Source organism: Neodiprion virginianus, chromosome 3 (genome assembly GCF_021901495.1).
Source record: "Neodiprion virginianus isolate iyNeoVirg1 chromosome 3, iyNeoVirg1.1, whole genome shotgun sequence".
Classification (NCBI taxonomy): Eukaryota; Metazoa; Arthropoda; class Insecta; order Hymenoptera; family Diprionidae; genus Neodiprion; species Neodiprion virginianus.
In genome coordinates this window covers 21,273,963-21,294,754 of record NC_060879.1, presented here as the reverse complement: position 1 = coordinate 21,294,754, position 20,792 = coordinate 21,273,963, and the positions used below count along the sequence as shown (strand labels likewise).

Here is a 20,792-nt window from a genome sequence, read left to right as displayed (position 1 = left end):
GTAAGTATCTTCTCCTCGCTGGTTCCCTCCGCGGTATACAACAAGGTACGTCGTGATCAATAACGAAATACCGAAGAAATCGTTAATCAGCGTGAAATTTTTCGGCAATTAAATACCTCGCGTAAGGAAAATAGAAGGGATAAATGTGAGGATAAACTTTAGGAAGAAGTGAAAAAAAATATTGCGGTAGTTGTGCCCGTATGACTTTGGGGTATCAACGGGTGTGCTTTCCGAGGGTAAACATACCGAAATTATATCGAAGAAAAATTACCTGGAGATAATAATGATTAATGGTTGCCCCGTGGTACGGTTGGCGGGATAAAATATGACAGCAAATCGTGATCCACGAACCAGGCACCATCTACCGGCAATTTAATTCAGCCGTTGGCTGCACGATGTCCGTACATATATGCGCTAAGCGATGGCAAAGTTAAGGAGAGGGCAGCCAGCAATCTAGTCTAATTAACACATTAAGATTAATCAGAGCCAGTTAGGTATCTTCTTTAGAGCCCACTTGCCTAGATTTAACGTACCTCTTAAATTAATTGTAATTATTTTCAACCTTCAATGAATTATGACCAATAAAGTCACAAGCGTCGTGCATATTACGTATATCATATACCGTGTACCAGCCATCATCACATCGCGCTGTCCCACGATCAATACACATATACATATATCTCTTTTTTCATATCCCCTTTTCCTCCCACTCCATCCTCTTCAAATAATACGCACACGCTGCAGTGACCGATCGCACTTAATTATCGATCCACTGATTTACCGTTATTGGTCGTTCGACAGCAACACGACCAAGTCTAAAGTGTCGGTTATTAATGACGACGATACCGCAGAAAATTAACTTGAACTCTTCGAACATTGAGTTATTTGTTTCATTCTTAATATTCTCTCCGTACTTCTGTTTTCATACTCAGATATTCACTTATTGTTCAAGGAAGATGACGAGAAGTGATTCGTTTATTACATAATTTCCAACCCCCTCGCGTCCCTCGCCATCCTCTGCGTCGCAAATATTTACCCCACTCCCGGATAGATTTGTCCGTGCTAATCGCGGTTATACGTGACTTTTTTCGGACACGTATCCTACCTCCGTTTACCCGGCCTCCCTCGGCCCCTTTCGCGCTTTTGGTGAGGGTTAAAAGGTCTCTGATATATATCCATTTCGAGGTCTCGGAGACGCTGCGTTTTACCCAGACTCGGATTCGACAAATACACGCTTTGCATACATACCCATATTCGTATGTGTATATATATATATATATATATATATATATATACACAGACATTACGCATGTATGTGTGTATGTAATATCGTTGGGCACTTTCAATAAGAGAGTAGAAATCATGGAAGGAGAAATTTGAATTCGGATTTGAAAGAAAAGAGTGGAAATCCAGATACCGTTGAGTCGATTGGAGGTCCTGTAACAATGAGAGCTTTCCTCTTCTCCGCCTTTTCTTTCTTCTTATTCGCCACAATATTTTCTTCCGTATCACATGAACGCGCAAGTGAGCGCAGGCGAGCGCATTTGCTGTGCGATCGGGTCTAATGGTTATGCGGTTAATAATGTATCGCTCATTACATCGCATGGGGTTCGAAGGAGAGCAGCAGTGCGCCATATACTCAGCTCATCTATAAAAGTATTTACGCGAGCCATTTCCAACGGAAATTGCGAGCAGCGATGAATATTTCAATACCCAGTGACGTACCGTAAGTATACATGTAACCACCTACTCCTTGCGTATCTACCTAATCTCGTACCTCATGGGTGCCATAGTCGGGTACAAAAGGAAAAGGTAAAGACACAGGAAACGAAATTATTTGCTCTTGTTGGAGAATTTCTCCCGTTTATTTTTTCATATTATTTCTTTTAAACCGTGTAGCGTAACATTTTTTTTTTTTTTCGCTGAAAAAATACAACAGCATATGGATTAGATAGTTTCAAATTAGGAAAATATTTTTTTTTCTTTTGTTGAAACAAGGTACAAGCGTTAGTTTTTTCTGAACTAAAAATCTTCTATAAAAATAAAAATTTGGTTTTGCTTATTTCTTCTTCACTGACCATAGCATTTTTCGAAATGTTTGTGAACAGAGGATAATGATTTGTTAAGTAGTATTCAAACTTTATTGATGTTATCTTGAGGTTTGATCTGATGAAAGCATTATCAATGAAAGATTCTCGTGCGGCATCTGGATTTACTCTGGTATTAGTATTGAAATATGGCTTGTAGCCCATTTCCAGTAAATTGCTAACAAAATTGAGACTATCATTATCGTTTTTATGAATACCTATGTTAAAGTCACCAACAATCAAGTGATTTCCCTGTCACCATTAAAACAGCCATTTACACCAACACCAATTATCTTCTTAAATTCTTCAACCTTTGCGTCAACATTCAAATTCGCTTCTAGTATTTTTGATTTTCCCAAGTCTATTCTACTTCATTGCGGCATTTGTTAATAATTTTGTCTTTATTAGTAAAAATTTTACCCACTTGAATCTTTGTTTTCATTGTTATTTTTTTCTGAATGGTCTTCATTAAATTTCGAACATCCTCTTTCTCCCTAGATTGAACTACAGTCGCGGTATATTTATGATATTGACTAGTTTGGGAGCTTTCACTACTTGCGCATAAATGCATGTCCTCACATGTTTATTCACACTCATCTCAGAATGCATTTTCTCTTTCAGAAGACGATTATTTTGTTTTAGTTTATCGTTCATTTCTCTCGGTAACAAGTTTTTGTCTTCTAGCTCTATAACGAGTCGGCTTAGCGCCTTGTTTTCATGCTTCATCGGCTTCACCTGGCTATCTATATTCCCATTATTTTTGCCGCCAGAGTTAAATGGACTGAAAATTTTATACTTCGAAAGTACGTTTCGTACGGCGAATACTAACCTTCAGACTTCTTTCCGACAAGAATAAAAAAAAAACGTATGTGTTGATCTTATTTAAAACAGTCTAGTATGGATTTCTGAATTTGTCGACTTTTTTTTTTTTTTTTTGACGTTTACAGAGCATAGGAGCGCTGTATCTAGGTAATTTGAGAAGTGGCTAGAGAGAGGACAAGGAACTTATCCGGCGAACGAGAAGAGAGGAGGAAGAAGAAGAAGAATAAGAAGATTGCCACGTCCGATGTGACCCTAGATAGCGAGGAGCCAGCTTGAGCTCAGTTCTCTGCTCTATACGAGTACATACCTGTAGGCTGAGAGAATTCGACTCTCGAGTCTCGGACTCGCTCCTATATAGATTATAATGCAAGCGCGCCGGTTCTGTTCCGCAAAAAATATTCGAACCAGTTTCTTGTGCCATCTTCCCTCCACTTGCGGGCACGCGCGCTTCGAAATACTCCGCAGAAATGGAAGATTGATCATGAAATTTAACCCGGAGTTGCTAAGGCAACAAGTTTTTTTCAAACCTGCTGATATTTTTCACTTTAATAATTTGATTGGTCGGCATCGCTTCTGAGGTGAGAAAAAAATTCAGGCTCAGCAACCGCCAAGGGAATTTAATTTTTTCCCATTAAAGTGATGATTCATTATATTATTTATGTACCGGGGAATTACGACCATGTAATGATTTTCAGGATTCTGATACGTATAGGTTTTACCTAGAATCTTCTGCACTGACAATTTTTTTTCTATAGGTACTCAATTTACGTTGAATGGGAATCATTTACTATAATCTAAAGAATGGTTTCCACAATTCTATCATTTACAATTATATTTTGAACTATTGTTCACTTATGAGCGTAGGTTGATTGCATTAGTGAATTTTTCATTCAAGTACTGAATCTTGATCGCCTACAGGGATCTACAATTGTCTTTTAACTTGTTTTAGTGCCGCTCAAGAGTTTTACAATTTTGGAAACGACGATATAAATTTTTAATCTCTGTGCGAATAATACTTTGCTATGCCGTAGTAGGAAAAAATGAAACTCCTGGATCGGGATTACACTCAGGATGCGAACTTCGAGGGGTTCAAGCACCATACCGGACCTGCAACTCAATTCCACGCACATGTGTCATTACCGTATGAAAAAATGATGGGAACCGCTGCAGGAAGCATAATCATGCCTACGCGGCTGCAGTTTTTCCGCCATTATCCTTAATCGCCACAACTGCACCAGTTATCCTTCGGCGATATCTGATAATGTTGGTGCTGCTTCGCGAAGGGTTGAGCATAAAATATAACCTATAATAATCAGTGTGTCTTCACCTCGTTTAAGAAAATTGTCCTTCTATTCTCACTAAAAAATGCAATAGAGCTCAAAGTTTTATGGTTGAATTTCATGGTATTTTCTATTGAATTCAGTGAATTTGAACACACAAGCCTTCGGAACCTTTAATCTTCTCGTTGATCGCACAAAATTTTGAGTTTTCAAGCATTGTTATCTTGAAGTGGTATCTATATTTTCCTCTAAAGAATTTTCTTATGAATTATTTTACACAATCAGAAAAACGTCTCTCTTACTTACTCTCTTATAACTCTTTTACAATGGTTGTCCGTTCCAGTAGACATATATTTCAAAGATTTGTAATGAAAGGTTGACTCATCGGATTTCTTTTTTGAAGGGATCTATTTCGTCAAAGTTTTGATACCCGTCTCAAAAGTGAAACAAATAAAGAAAAAATACAATGATTATAATCCCTTCGTTTACGTAGCTTTTCTAGTCTGTAAAGTACATATAATCTAGTCCTTTTCATTCTCATTTCAAATTACAAATTATCTAAAATTAACGTATTGCTTGGAAAAAAAATATTTATGTTTCTAAAATAGTCTCGAATGGCATGAAAAAAAAAAAAAAAAAACATACAAGTTCAATACCAATTAATGCAAAGTTGTAAAAACTTGAAAAAATTTACGTGTCCACTGTAACGTAAATGCGTGTAACGTAACGCTTGATACAAGTTGAGGAAAAATTCTAAAAAAAAAATCAGATATCTCGATTGAAAGATACGGAAACGAAATTGGTAGAAAAAAATTTTCCACGACCGGATTCGATTCAGTTTTGAAATGGTTAAATACGAGTGTGCGGATTTATTTCGTCACGATTAAAAATTTTGCTACGCAAAATGAAGTTTAAATTTAACTCAACAAATACATGACGAATAGAGCGTTGGGCTACAGCAAAGCAGGAAAAGTAGAAGAGACCGAGAGCTCGACGGTGGTCAGCCAGATTTCGTTCGTCGTCAGACATCGTGCGCCATCTCTGAAACGATGGTCGAAGCATCGGCGAGCCGAGGAATTGCGGCGTTCGAACGATGCTATCGAGTATTTAAAACTATCGCTATTTCGTCTAGCCGCTGAGTGTAATTACAGGATTTCACGCCTTCCTCTATGCGGAAGGTTTACACATCTAGGCAGGTACACCAGGCACGTCGCACTAACGAACACCACGGTATTAAATTCCCGTTCCGTTATCGATTGCGCAATTCGAACGTTGCGTTGTTAATTCCGCCCGTGTCAGTTTCTTTTTACTCATTCTTTCATCATTTACTTACCATTATTTTCATTAAATTTTACACGCTTTGTACGCATGCACGGTTCGAAACAGTAGCCGACGTTCCATTAGCTCCGGATTTACTCAACTGCTTACTGCAGGTATGAGGCGTAAATGAGAATTACAGTGTGGCAACTATGTAATTCGAACGGTCTCTGAATTACCATTTTTTATTTATTTTTTTTCTCATTATAGTTCAAATTTTCTTCAGTCACATTCGCAATGTCGACCAATCGAGCTTACGCGTAAAATTTAATCTTAGGACGTCGATATCTTGTATCTTACGACCATGACGAAACGCTATGTCATTTGATCAATGCTAAAAAAACGCCACCTTGTAATTGTTTTTAAAAGTGCTCATTTCTCTATTCCGAATAAGGCAAATCAGAGCTGGCGTGAAGGAATTGGGTTCAAAATTTTTGAAATACGTTCGAGTTTGTCGATCTTTATTTTACAAGAGAAGCGAACAAACGACCGTTCAAAAAACTGAATCGATTACCCTTGAGATTCCAAGTTGAAAAATTGATCCGAACTAAATTGTTATGGTCACCATTTATTCGTACAAGATGAAAATCTTCTTCGGAGAGCTATTTCTGGGAAAATCGTGACCGTTTTATCACGACTTGCAAATTTTCGCCTGTCACAATGAATCTCGATATCTGGGACGATGATCAAGACCGATCAGGGCACGAAATTGGTGCTCGCGGTTATATATACCTAATCCCGGCAAAGTCAATGTTGTGCAAGAATATAGAAGCTATACGTACAACATCGCTTGCCACAGCTGAGGGCAATTTTTGGCGGTGTGATTACGTATTTTCTCAATATTGACGGTGAGCGATAGCGCGGCGTCTTCTCTCCAGTCTCATCTTGAAATTCTCATCACCGAGGATTACTGTGTTCATACTTCAGACTTAGTCTCCTTCTCTCTCTCTCTCCATCTCTCTATCGCTCAATCCTCTAATAAACGCTTCACGGCCGTGCTAATAATCAATTCACACTTCGGAACTGTATAATCCATCCTTGACGAATAAATACGAAAAATCAACAGCTTAAGGTATGCGACACTGTATAAGCTTCATAATTATGCAGTCAGATTCCAAAACGATCCTACTGTATAGTTTTCGCCATACACTATCTATCTTTTAGCCTTGAGCCGAAAGAAAAAAATTCTAGTTTTGGTTATTGTACGATCGTGAACTATTGTCACTTTTTAACTTGATCGAAAAATATTGATCTGGATACGAAATGAATACCAGTTTCGTAGAAGTGATCAGAATATCTTCTCGTCAGGATCACTCGTATTACGTTTCCTCATAGCCACTGTGATAGCCTGATGTTGGCACAGCAATTCATTGAAGTTGAGGCCGTATCCGTAAACTGAAAAAATGTAATACATTAAATATATTTAATGTTGCAATAACCATGAAATATAGTATCGGCAACTACATAATCACACTTAAATAGTTGCTGGTACCAAATGAAGATATTAAACCCGTTAAATTTTTGAATTGTAAAAAATGAAATTTTATTCAGCGTGCAAACTCCTGACTCTTTACCCAGATCTGCGCGTAAGACGAAACTCGAAACACCGTTTCGATATGACGGTGCTACCGGATTCGGATAACAAAGCTGCGTGGTTCGGACGGTTTGAATTTCACGGGATAATTTAAACAGCCTTACGATTGACCCGGCCAGCAGCGTCTCGCGCATGATGGATTCCTGCATCCAGTTGGTATATACATAAGTTTGAGTCTATTCGGCGTTTGACGTATGTGGGCACACACGTGGATCGTGTAGCTGCAGCACAGTTTCAAACTTCTGGCTCTGTTAAAATCCTATAATATACCCGCACCCCGCACCCCGCCTATACGTATATGCCACGTCTGAGTGTTCGTGCACCAACCCGCGCATTGGATGCAGGGTATGGATATAAGGCGGTATAAATAATAAGCATTTAGAGCTTAATGTATGCATTGAAAGCTATTAGGTATTCAAATATACTCGGATTGCATTACGTCGTAATGCGCCGCTTCCTCTAGTAGAGGGCTGGTAGGTATATCTTGCTCGAAATTGCTATGATTATTAATAACAATATCGTTGTTGTTATTATTGTTATCGTCATCATTGTTACACTATCATTCCTGTACCGCGGCCGGGTCGTGTTGCATTATTAATGACTATGCATGTGCCGCGTGTGTACAGTTGATGTATTACAACTGTGTGCGGGGTTTTGATGGCTTCGATTTTTAAATTCGAAAGAGATTACAATCTAGAAAAAACATTCTCTTCGTATTTTCTCCATCGTTCTCTCTCGTCGAATCACCTTTCTTTGACAGCATCTATTTTTCGAATGGATTGTACGTTCGGCGTGTCCGACGAACGAAACACCACGGTGCAAAGCTATTTTCAATTGTCAGGATATAAATAGACCTTATCAGATTTTCCCAAACAGTCAGGGCATTATCATGCTTTGATCAGCGGGGGGGGGGGGGGGTCATAAGTGAATTTTACTTCATTGAATTATTTAGCACGTATAAGCAAACTTGACAAGCTTTTACTCGAGAAATTGGAAAGATTTATACTAAAAACTTTCCAATTATATAGTTTAATACGTTTGCGCTAAAATCCGAGATCGTTTGATCGCCAGGGTGACCAACCGTCATAAATTTAGACGTCAGTTTGCCGCGATGTATGGAAACCTAAAAAATTCCGACATCGACGACCGTCAAAATTTTCTAGGCTTATGCGCATTAAGCCATAGCACACGACAGACAATTCTGTCGTTGGCAATATACACTGTATACATTAATTAGCTGGATTCCTAATTCGGAAGGAACGTCCAGATATTCTGATTTCAAGTACCGATTCTATCGCCAGACAACCGTATATGAGAATATGTAATTTTTTACAATTGTTCCCGTCGCACTGGAAACTGACGATGCGTTGAGTGAACAGCGAGTGAAAAGCAAAAAAATAAATAAACGAAAATAAAAAAAGTCAAAGTCTGTATTATACGTTTGTTTGATTCTCCCTCTCCTCCATCTTCCTTCTCTTTCTTGTTCCGTAGGTTGCAGTTCGATGAGTCCTGACTCCAGCGTGTATCTGCGACAAGTTTGTGACCTTTCGACTCCTCGCCGCTGGTCGTCGTCGTTCAGACGTTCAAAGCGTCACGTCTGATTGCCGTCGCGTTGTACAAGCTTCTGTACAAAACGGTATCACAAGAGCCAGAGACGTTCATGGATCGGAGTAGGTGTAAGGAATTTGAGAAAACGCGATAACCGTAGAGCCGTGTTTGTGCCCAGGCACAATAGACGTGGGCAGGCAACAACTGCGTGCCTACAACCCAGGTGAAAAAATACCTCCTTCAGGATCTCGGCGACGTCCAGCGTCGCGGCGGTTCGGGGGATAGGTTAGGCTCGTATTATAGCGTACTGCAACGCTGCGCGAGAAATGATCAGCCGCGTCTCGGCTCATTAGCGACGCTTTTTTCACCGCGGGTAAGGATAGGTCTGTACAAGAGCCGGTGTAGTAGCCATACCGAACCGAGGATACCTCTTTGTCGTTTTTTTATACACGGTCCCGCTGCCACGCCACCCTGTATATAGAAATCGAGGCGGAGGAGAGAAAAAAAATTAAAAAATTGAAAAAGGAAACGGTTTTTTAATCAACCGAATGAAAATAGATAAAAATCAAATATGAGTCCAACTAAAATTGAAGGCTTGTGCGCAGTGGAAAATACTCTATCACGTATTATGCGTATGGATGTATATTAGCGTTAAAAACGGTTGCGTAATTCGTGTACACTCGGCGTCAGTGATTTTGAGACGGACAGTTTTTTGGACGAGCTAGTCGCGTTGGCAATGAAGAATCGGATCGCAGCGCCACTGCCGGCCGTCCGCGAAACGTGTTCGATCTTTGTAAACATAGCCTAACCCATGATCTTCAAATCGAACCTAAAAATGCAAAATTCGACGGCCTCAATCTTTCCAAACACAACGTAACTCATGACCGTTGCATTTTGTATTTTTAGGATATATTCCACGGTCATGGGTTATGTTATGTTTACAAAAATTAAAGCTGTAAAATTTTATATTTTTAGGTTAGATGTGATCCCGAAAACACATAATTCAACGGTCACGGGTTGTGTTATCACACCCCGGCGACAAGGGTGAACCAACTCAAGAATTGGCGTTTTTGAGTTGGGACCATATTTGGATTTGCAAAGTTCGAATCTATAAGCTTAAAAAGTGACATTTCTGTAGTTGAAAAATTGGCTGTCACAGAGCAGCAAACAACAGATAACTTTCATAAGCATGCAAGACTTTACTCATAGTTAAATGCTTCTACTGAAAAATTCCAATTTTTGAGTCGTGTCACCCTTATCCTTAAGGGTCGTTATGTTCACATAGGTTGAGCCTGTTCTGCATTGCCAACGTAATCGACTGGTCCAAAAAAGTCGCCGTCTCGCAATCACTGATGTCAAGTGTACAATAAATCGCGTTGCAGGTACAATTTATGGAGAGAAGATTAATTTCACCAACTTCGCTGTGCAATGCAGTTTGATATTGACATTTACATTGAGGGTGAAAGTTTTTTCGATGTGTAAAAAAAGGTGTCACTTCGTCTATTTATCGAGCCCATCATTTTGTTACCTTAATCAAATATTTCACGAATTTTTATAACTCTGACGAAAGAGATGGAAAAAAAATCTCAACAAAAATCTTGCTGCATCGGCATCAAAATTTTGTTACTTGAGAGCAGTACCGAAATTAAAATCCTAACTGTACGTGTTGATAATTATGTACTGTTTCAAATGAAATACTATTGCACAGATGCTCAAATTTCTAATTTGGGTTATGAATAAGGCGAATATGGGGTTGCAATTTTAGATTATTGATTTTTTTCACGTTTGTACTTGAAAGAAACTTAACTTTGTTTCACTGTATCTAATTAATGTCTCAATACACCTTATCACTATTACTCTATCACTCCAACATAATAAGATAGTGTTTCGAACATTCGTTTAGGGATCAGAATTCTTTGACAATGAGGACGAATGGGGCCCATGATCTGAATCCAAAGCGAGAAGAGGAAAAGGAATAGTTTAAAAAATCCCCAGCAGTTTTATTTATACCGATAGTAATTGAATTTGAGAATTTATGGGTAAGTGGTTGGTAATCAAAATGCGTTCAAACCATTAGGACTGTTTAAAAACCACGAGAGTTTTATCATTTTGAACGTTCCAATTATAAAACGTTTCCTCAAATGGTTGGTATCTCAGCTTGTGTAATTCAAATCCGCTCATATTCGTTTCTATCACTTAGTAGAGACGTCGTTTCGGTTATGTTCACTATCGCTAGTGCAAATAACATTGCTCGAGATTTTTTTTTTCTTTTCCTAACGTATGATTCAGTGTACGGGTCCCATTCATCCTCAAGAATATTTCAGGATTTCCAGCTGAAACTACTAGCCCTGTACCCAGGTCCCGAGGTTAAAAAGAAGCAATAATGAGCGGAGAGGCTGGGAATCGAGGGGTTCGATTTAAATTGAAACGTTCGGAAACAAAGGAACCACCGACGAAATTAAACAACGCCGTAGCAATATCAGGGGGCGGGATGAAAAGGGGGGAGGGAGAGGGATCCAGGACCGACGGACGCGGAGGAGATCCGGAGTCGAGCTGGACCGATCATAGGGGGTACAAAGGAAAGTTCACACCCGATTAGGCAGCGTCCAGATCAGCGCCGGAGGAACGGGAACGGTGCAGAAGAGAGGAGCCCGGGTCAGCGGAAGAGGAATGTCTAATAAAGGCCGCCGGCACCGCAGATCCTTTTGCAAACTATTCCCCGTAAATTCGATCATCGAGAACATTTGATCCCCGCGCTGCTCAGCTGCGGTGCCTATTGCCTTGCACGAACTTTGCCTGTCATGGACGTTAGGGAAGAATCCGTGATAACCGTAAAGAATTGCTTCGGTTCTCGTATGAAAATCAATTTTATATATCGATCCTATCGCTCTAACAAAATTAACGAATAAAGATTTTTCAGGAAAGTGTCTCAAAGTATTTTTAAGCTTTCGAGTCGAGGTGCGACTGAGCTGTTTTATTTGTTTATAGGGTATGTGAATTGCTAGAAGAAAAGCACCTAATCGAAGTGAATTCACAGTGTGATAAAATTATTGCCTGTGAAACATGTTTCAATCGTGGTAGCGAATTTTTAAAATGTCTATAAAAAGAATACGAAGGAAAATAAGTAAAAGAAGCAACGATGAGACAATTTTGATGAAAATGAGACATGCTTCTTTTTTTTTTATATGTTGTAAAATTCGACAATTAAAATCGCACTAACGATGAATTTCAATCCTTAAAAATAAAAGTGCTTCTGGCCGAAAGATGTGACAATTTCTTAACTTTTCTGTAATCATGTATTTTAAATCAGTTGCAATCGATGAACTGCATATTCTGAAAGCCCAAATCATTCATAAATAACCGGTTTCTGATTTTCATTAGACTAAAAAAAGGAATCTCGGCTGTATGAGTTTGTATGTTTTAACGATTAACGAAATATCCTTCCTTGTAGAATTCACGCTGTAGATCAACGTTAATCTGAAACTACTAAGACCAACATACGTAATTTTTTATTATTTTTCTTGAACGCTGTATTCCTGAGCGATCCGTTAAATCTGGTCAACTTTTATCTCTGTACCAAGTTGTGTATAAAATAATATACAAGAATAAAATACCGTTCGAGCGCATTGAACTGTTCCTCATCTTATTCTTCTTATTCTCTATCTTCCTGAAGATATTACGGTTAAAATATATCATACAATAAACCGTTCACAGCGTATCAAGCACACAGCTTGATTTTTGTGTCTATAATATAACCAAGCTGCAAGAAAAACGCTCTTGTAGTTATACAGAGACGACGTTTACGTGTAGCAACCACATAGGTAGTATTTCGATTAGGAATAATTTAGTCATAGCCGCAAACGGTGGCCGCCCGCGCGTTTCGTTTTGTAGAACATTACATCCTCTAGGCCATCACCTTAACCCGGGTTGCATACCCATCATCACCTGGCACTGTAGTATTACACAGGTATAGGTACATCACACATACCTACCCGGATTCGTTATTTTTACTTATCAATCCCCCCTTCTCCGGCTTCCGATCTTCATCTTGCCCTACTCTTTAGACTTTTTTTTCCTCTCTATTCTATAACCCCGGATTCTCACACCGCGGTAATACGGAACGTGAAATCCCAGGGGAAGGCTCGAGTATCGCTGCAGGAGACGAGGGGGGACCGAGCTGCTGGCTCGCAGGATGCAGGCAATTATATTGTTTAATGATCGGACAGACCAACGGACTCACGGCCTCACGGGACGGACGGATGGACACGCCGTCACGACGCCGCAACGCCTTTTGCTTCCTATTCCCCTCATCCCTCCCTCTGGCTTCTCGCTCTCGCCTTCTCCGTCTTTCCCCAATCCTTGAAACAAATACACGTTGTACGTACACGCGAGCGTTTCCGCTTGGAATTTTAATTTCCTTTCTGACGTGTAATTTTGATCTGTTACATACTTTACATGGGTATAAATATGCCTAATTGTACTACAAACTAGTTGCTTATAGATCATCCAGATACGGGAACGCTGTGTAGATATACCTATGATAAGCCACGAAATTAAAACTAGCTTCACGTTTTCATACAGGGTATAAAAGTTCCCTCCCAATGGCTTGGAAAAGTATGAGCGATGAATGAATAATATTGTAATATTTCTGGTTCGTAATTTTTTTTTTCAGAGCGACGAAGGAAATGAAAAAAACCTTTTTAACCAGCGAACAATAATGAGCAACGAGCTTTGTAATAAGACTACGTATACAGTTGGTAGGCAAGTGCTGTTTTCCCCGATCGATACATACATATTTCAGCCAAGTGTATTTGTTGATTCTACGCCCTTGACGATCTACCCTGCGTTTACGTTTGCCATTAGATATTTATTAGATTTTTTTTACAGACTAACAACGTAGAAGCGAGGTCAGCTCCCTCACTTCTGCCTCGTTTCACATTTAGTTCTTTATTCTTTTTGTTTAGACTTCGTTAACAAGAAACCCGATTTTTTCGCACATCGCAGGCTAATACAACTTTTTTTCCCCCTCTTTGTAAAATATTCGAATGATGTGAGCGGAAAAAACAATATTCCGTTACATCTGCTCAAATTTTTTTTTTTTCTTTATCGAGAAAGAAAAAAAAATTCGATTCGATGTATCGAGCATCCATAATGAAACAGGTTATTTGTTACCTACGCTAAAGAAATGTTTCCCTCGTCTTATTTCCACAGAGCTGTAGAAACAAGTCATGAAAATTGTTAGATTGAAGATCAACGAAAAATGGGAAATCTTAGAAAATTATCGTGCAATTAGTCTCGACTCCGTACATGCAGAGCCCGGATGAAAACGTCGCGAGATTTTGACGAGGCGGAGGGCTGGATTTTAATCCTGAGAGAGCAGAGTTGGCTGGGGGAAGGCGCGAAATCGTATATATATATATATACATATATACATACCTAGATATATAGGATTTTTAAATTAAAGAAATAAAAGAGTCTCCCTCGACGCGGGAGGGCGAGAGAAGTTTGAAAATGAAACGGCAGGGTGGGCGAGAGTGACAGAAAGGCGGGCGGTTTGGGGGAGGGGGGGGGGAGAGTGAGAACTCATTTGCACTTAAAAAAATGACGAGCGATAAAACTAACACTCTTCTTGGAGGGGAATTAATGACGGAATAAGAAAGTGGAAGGGAAAAAATGAAAGAAAAAGAAGAAAGTAAAAGTAAAACTAGAACGAGGAGAACCGAGAGAGAAAAGAGAAGGAGGGGAAGGGAAGCCAGCGTAGCAGTTAACAAATGAACGGTAGCTTTATCGGGCGGAAGTGATTTCGATTTGATGAGTTCTTATTTAAATCTTAGCGTCGTCGCGTAGACGCGCCGGCTTTTATATATATATATATATATATATATATATTATATACGCACGACGACGCCTCCGACCCTGGTTTCTTTAATTGGATTTTTAATTGGAACGATTCTCGCTACATTAATTTCTTCAGCCCTGCACCGCGGACTCGGAGCCACCCGCTACAAGAAGATGGTGCACACCGCTAAGCGATACACCCTCGTTCCTCCCTCTACACCCGTGACTTTCTTCGGCGTTAACCGGCTTTCCGTTCAGTTTAATCGGCCCGATTTCCCGCTTGTATTATATCCACCCAAGTCTCTTGGATTCTCATTAACTCGAGCTTCCCGTTCATCCGCAATTAATCTATTCGTTATCGCAACAGTTGTGCGTGAAGAAATCGAAAATCTTTACAGGGCGTACGTAACGGCTAATGTAAGGCGAATAATGGCGTAAGAAAAATATTTTTTTTTCCAGTATCTGTAGATGGGATTACAAATTTTTTTTTAAGTCAAGTGGGCACAAGTTTGTCATACCTGCTTTTCGATAGCATATCTGTTCGTTTCAGTTACGACTTATTTTATTGGTTTATTCTTAATCGACTCAAAGTGGAAGGCTTCGTCTAAAAAGAAAAATTCGTTCATCCTGTGCACGTCAAATCTTATGAAGAACGATGAGTAGGATCTTAAAAAAATTTCTCATACCTTCTACATTCTTAAGTTTTATCGTTAATTGAATTGATAACAAAATCATAAAATTCTGGAATCTATAGAGATCACGTGTATCCTCTATAAAAAATTGTCAATCTCATGAAATTTCTCAAATATTTAGCATCTTTTGGTTTATCGATTAAAACTCAATCAAAAACATATCGTCCAAGTGCTACTGAAAACTGCTCAAATTACTTTTTGAAATTTGGGACGAATACAGTTGGAAGCAAAAAATTAAATTGATACTGTTGAACAGATCAATTTCAACTTGGGATATCAGATTTATATACATCAATCGTCATAATATATAAATTATTGTTCACAATTGAAAGGAATTTCAAGTAATACGACTAAAATTTACGTTACATTAAAAAACGTTAAGTTAAAATTATATATAAAATTGTGATTTCAGTTTGACTGTCTCAATTTTTATATTCTTTCTGTACGCTTCGTTAAAAAGTACATGACCCTGACGTGTATTATATTTTTAACAACGAATCTGAACAATAAACGTCCAAAATTGTATAGAAAAATGTTAGTGATGTTGCAGGCGAGAAAAATTTTCATTCTAATAAAATAGACTCGAAACATATCCTAATGAAAAACACGTGATAAAAATTTTTGGATCGAAGGATGAAAAAATTTAAAAGAAAGCGGGGCGTTGCGTTAGATATACGTATAACGCTCATAATTCAAACTGCATAGGAGAACTCGGTGCTGCAGAGGATATATCGGCTGAAGTTATCGAGTTAAAACTATGCGCATATAGTCAAATTTCCGTTTGCCATGGAGTATCGGCTCGTATTCCACGGCTGCAAACCCGGAGCGATGCATCTGTATACATGTATAATAATAGCCCGATGGAAATCAATATGAAATCTGTGAATGCAAATTCGGATCGCTGTCGTCGCCCTCCGTTTCCGTTGCCGTTCGCCGGCTCGGCTCGAATGCGGCTCAACGTTGTTCCTCTTCGTTTCGCCGCGTTTTCCGGGCTGCGGGGGGATGCCGGTTTAATTATCGAGTTAAACGTAGCGAGCCTTGATTCTGATGAGAGTTCCGCATTGAAACGCCGGGCACCGAAGTACGTGACTGCCACCCGCTCGGCTAGTTAACAAACTAACGGCCTGCCGGGCGGAGACGAAACGGACTCGAAACTGTTCTCCAGCGGCCGATTCACGGGATGCTGGGAGCACGTATACGCAGATCCCTCGATCAAGGGGTGATACGGCACGCCGAGGAGCTAATAGACCGCCGATCGCATTGTTCGCACTCGGATTCATATTCAAATTGCCCTGCGAGATTGTCATTCTTCATCCTACATGCTCGCTCGCCTCCTCGATTATCATCGTCCTCCTCTCTCGTCTAACCTGCATTGTCACAACCGTTGTCAGGATAATCGCATGCCCGTAGCAACAATCGCAATTAGTTATTACGATTGTTGCAGCTCGCCTCGTGAGAAGCCTTCGTAACGGTCGAAGATTTCAATTCTACGCGCGGAGGTTCTTGTTTTTTTTTTTTTTCTTAACTTTTTCCTTTTTTTGTTTTAGAAACAGCTTGCCTTTCAACTTCTCGTTTTTTCAAACTCGTTCCGAGCTGAAATTACAACGACAATGATGTTGTCATTATCTTATTCGGACATTTGAAGATCGATGTCAAATTCGTAATTAGCGATCCAAAAAATCTTCGAGTACCAATTTTCATCGTAATCCAAATGTGTTTTTTTTTGTTTCAGCATATAAAATACGTCAAATTTAAATTATGTAAATATGACCCTATATTCGTGATCAGCGATTAAAAAGAAAACATGTGGTAACAATTTTCATTCAGATCCAATCATCTGTTCTCAAGATATAATAATTTTTTATCTTTTCGTTTGGAATTTAGTTTTTCAAGTAATATGAAAAGTGCTAAATTGATCAACGCAGAAATCTATTCAGCTTTACATTAGAATATATCACGGGAACGAATCAACGGATTTGGATGATTTTGGTCTTAATCAACGGGGCCTTTCTTGACTGAAAACTGATTAAATTTTAAAAATCATTGGTCCGGGAATTTTGGAGTTACTTGATTATCGTCAGAAAATAATGACGATATCTAGAGAGTGAAGCAACTGATTTTGATGATTTTGGTCTCGATTGACGCAGCTTTCCTCAGCTTAGAGTTGACGAAATTGTGTATTTCATCGGACATTTGGTTTTTGAGTTATTAGAATAACAACATTCTGGAGTAATTTATACACGCTTATTCGACTAGACCCTTTGTGATTTTTTCCCTGATATAAGTATTTCATCGGCAGTTCGGATTTAATTCGTTGTTTCTCGGGCCGGATCGGAGGAAATTCACTCAATTAAGTCGAACGAAAAACCTCATAGGGTAAAATAAGGCTTACAATTATTTAAAGAGGTAAGATTCTATAAAACCTGTACGACTTGGGACTAACGTTATTTCTGTAAATCTGATACCTTTTTTCTCAATATAGTTTTTTGTTTTTGGCATATTGTAAAAAAAATCTTGTCCCATCCGACCAATGTGAAGTCGAAACAAAAACCGAAGAATCCATCTCAAATTCTGCGTCAGTTTTCCACCATATATTCCGATATATTTTTCTTTCTCTTTTTTCGAACAGGAGGAAGCAATCGTTCCATTAATTCATCGTCAGATGCAACCTTTGAAACCATAACAATTTTGATATCAATGACGAAGGTCGCAGTTGAATACTGAAATCCGCGGTATACAGTCGCACTTTATTCACCCAATTTCTGATCTACAACATTGCATTCACTGCGAAATAGAAGAATAGAAACGCGAGTGAAGCAGGTTCCGGGGGTTGTTGGGGCGTATGAAGCGTCGCGACGAAGATACGAGCACTTTGGATTTTGCCTGTGTGTTTTGTAACGGCAGCGTCGCGATGGCGTTCTATTTTTAAACGGTTTCCTATTACCCTAGGCAACTATCTCCGGATATGGATCTACGACGATTTCGTTTGTCTAGCCTCTCGTCGTTTTTACCAAACCGAGAACAGGTTTTATTCCCTTTTATTTCCATGTAATTGCTGGGGCCAGTCACCACTATCGCCACCGCCGAGAAACCCACCCCCGCTGCATCGGAGGTTACATGCGCTGAGTTAGTGGGTGGTTATACATCCACTCACCGAATGTCTCTAAGCCACGCGATAGCCTCCCCACAATTTTACGTATTATTATACCAGTCCGACCTCCACCTTCGCCTCTCGTGTCTCATTCTTCCGCGGTACGTCATCCATCCACACCTCGGCACGCTGGGAGAGAAAGATGCGGGAAATCGCGGTCCTGGAACCCGGAATGATTGCACCGCAGCTGGCTGGAGAAAAAGTACAACGACACTTCGGGGTGTTTCGGTGCTTTGACCGAATCACCGGGAGAGCAGATTTTTCAGTGGAGGGAAGTGAACATTGTTACAAGCGTGTTCAGCGATGTGAAGTCGAGGACAGTCGAAAGCCGATGCTTTTCATCAGTTTTATTGCGAAATACTCGTACATTAAATATTCATGAAATTATTATACTCGTAAGCTGCGAAGACCTGTTTAAAAATAGAAAAATAGAAAATACTGGAGTGATGACAAAGAACCTAGGCATCGATACTTCGTTCCAATTTACTTCAAAATCGTTCGATTTCACTTTACGGTAGCTCGTTTTATTCAGAAAACTACTTTCTACAAGTTCGCTTGGCCACTTTCTTTTATCAAGTTCAAATCGTTGAATATTAAATTTCACAACAATGTACTGACATTCGTAAGAGCCAACAAATTATTAATGCATCGACTCAGGGGTCTTCCAGTCAAGTGATTAGGGTGTCAACATCATTCGAAATGATTTCGAAATCATGTTGAAATCAGTTATAGTGTGATGAAATTCTGTATTAGTAATCATTGGTAGTCGTGAGAAATCGTTTAAGATTCCCAAGAATCTCTTTCTAATAACGAGAAATCATTTCAAATCACAATGATCATGAGAAATCACGAAATTAAAGTCCAATTATTCTCTCGTAATCACTCTGTAAAATGTAAGTAAACATGAAGTATTGTAATCATGGTGTCACGTTTTTTCTCAGTATTCTCGAATTGATTATTGAGAAAAATATTTTTTAGTGACTTTCTGGAATTGCTTCAAAATTGTGACTAATTCAGCAGATTTGTTCGATTTTACTTTAGGCTGGTACATTTTACGCAGAAAATTATTATCCGCAAAGTGAGTTAAACAGATTTGATTTTCTTCCACGAGCAATACAATATTGCCATAGTCAAAAAATGTAATATCCAAAGATGCGGAAGTGATAAAAAAAAAGTGTCAATCCGTGAATCGGTGGAAAATGGTTTTAAAAATAAAGTGTCCCACAACAAATTGAAACTGAACGAACCTAAAAAATTTTCAAGAGTTTTGCAGCGATTTGAAATGAAGTGTTTCTTCACGATTCCAGTGTCTTCTAGTTTTGTACTATCACAGAGATCTTCGTAGCTTTCGACTACGATAATTCGTTGAATACTCAACGTATAACGACTGTCCCGTAACAAAATTGATAAGAACCACCATTTTTTTTTGCCAGCAATATATCGGTGTAAGTAGTTACACACGCAGGAAATTTTTCGGTGATCATTAAAAAGTTGGGGCGCGGGTCGAGCAGTTGAGCTAGCATAACTCGGAGATGCCTGTAACCAGTTGTCAACGATATTGGGTATAGTCAGTGTTTCGTCTGGCGAACCAGCGCAGGTTGAGATTGCTTTTACGATTCTTCTGCATTTTTATTTCTCTACCCCCGAGAGAGCGCGGCCTGCCTCCCTCTTCACCCAAGAGAACAGGACTGATGCGTGTTCGGGGTGGTTGCACCACCATTACGCGTGTGTATACGCGTACAGCGTATATCGCAGAGTCGCGAAGCATGGTTGCTAGTTAGTATGCATGGCGCGGGAGTAGCCCGGAATGAAACGTCAACCCGAGACTCGTCATCCTCCCCTCGCGCCACCCTTAAAGCCCCCAAACCAACCAGGACGACCCGCGGAGACCCGGGCTGCTCACCCTCGTACCTCACGTTCACCTCTTTTGTCTAAAAACGACGCTCCTTTTCTTTCCATTCGAGCTGCTCGCTGGGTGTGTACGTAAAATGAGCGCGGAAAAAGAGATGCCTACCTCTCTGGATGCTCAACGTTTACGGAATGTGGATTTGTTATCTACTTCTCGACTCTGCTCTTCGCTGACGGATGAATTCAATGTTAATATTGACCCAAGGACAGAGAAGGAAATAAGAAAATGAAGATAGAAATCAGAATGCGGGAGGCACGGGAAAAAACCAACCATCACGAATCAGGAACGGTATGAATGTTCTCATTTCTCTTAAAATCCAAAGTTTTTTCTACGACCGGAAAATCAAATTTCAATCGAACAACGTCGAAAGAAATTTCACATAAATATTCGTCACTTTTAAACCATTCGCTGTCATATTTCGAGTGTCACTAATCAACAAGCTCTTCTCACTCGCAGCTAAATTCTCGAGGATTTTTTTATGCGCGATGAGTATTGCTGTCACATAGTATAATTGTTCAACGAACTGTTGAAAATTACTCCAACCCCGCGTCACG

At 39.5% G+C, this 20,792-nt stretch overlaps 1 long non-coding RNA gene across 1 annotated transcript in view; it reads right to left on the bottom strand.

Annotated features, from left to right (window-relative positions):
• Positions 1 to 4,904: 4,904 nt before the first annotated feature.
• The window catches only part of LOC124300674 (uncharacterized), an 87,002-nt gene continuing 71,114 nt past the window's right edge, over positions 4,905 to 20,792 (bottom strand). The window contains exon 3 of the long non-coding RNA XR_006907280.1: positions 4,905 to 6,901. This is a non-coding gene — a long non-coding RNA (uncharacterized LOC124300674). The remainder of the gene's footprint in view (positions 6,902 to 20,792) is intronic.